Source organism: Scyliorhinus torazame, chromosome 24 (assembly GCF_047496885.1).
Source record: "Scyliorhinus torazame isolate Kashiwa2021f chromosome 24, sScyTor2.1, whole genome shotgun sequence".
NCBI lineage: Eukaryota > Metazoa > Chordata > Chondrichthyes > Carcharhiniformes > Scyliorhinidae > Scyliorhinus > Scyliorhinus torazame.
In genome coordinates, this window is record NC_092730.1 from 37,364,414 (window position 1) to 37,364,863 (window position 450).

The 450-nt window shown below is 47.8% G+C and overlaps 1 non-coding gene across 1 annotated transcript; it reads left to right on the forward strand.

Annotated features, from left to right (window-relative positions):
• On the forward strand, positions 1–92 carry trnar-ucu (transfer RNA arginine (anticodon UCU)). Its single transcript is given in 2 exon segments — positions 1–37; positions 57–92. It is a non-coding gene; the product is annotated as a tRNA-Arg (tRNA).
• Positions 93–450: the final 358 nt, after the last annotated feature.

Consider the following 450-nt stretch of genomic DNA (forward strand, 5'->3'; position numbering starts at 1 on the left):
GGCTCTGTGGCGCAACGGATAGGGTGTTGGACTTCTAGTCCCTGTCGTGATGAGACATTCAAAGGTTGTGGGTTCGAGTCCCACCAGAGTCAGATTTTCGGTTTGAAGAAATCAGTAACAGGTTTATCAATGTTCCCAGATAAGTGGAACTGCCGTCCCGAACTTCCTTCTGAAAGGTGACTCCAGTCACTCTCCGCTTTCCCATCTGAGCAACGTCATAGACAAAAACCACTTCTGGACAAAATTAAACTCTTTGAAAGCTGCTGACCAGAGTCAGTCTGTTCCCTCCTCAGACAGATTGCAAACCGGGCAGATATCGCAGCGGGCAGTTTGTTCCTCACAGGCAGCTCCAAACAAGGATGATGTGAATCGACACCACTGAATGTTCACACCAACACGTTTATCACAGCTATAATGAGCTGGAACAGCTGTTTAGATCAGACAGTGGAG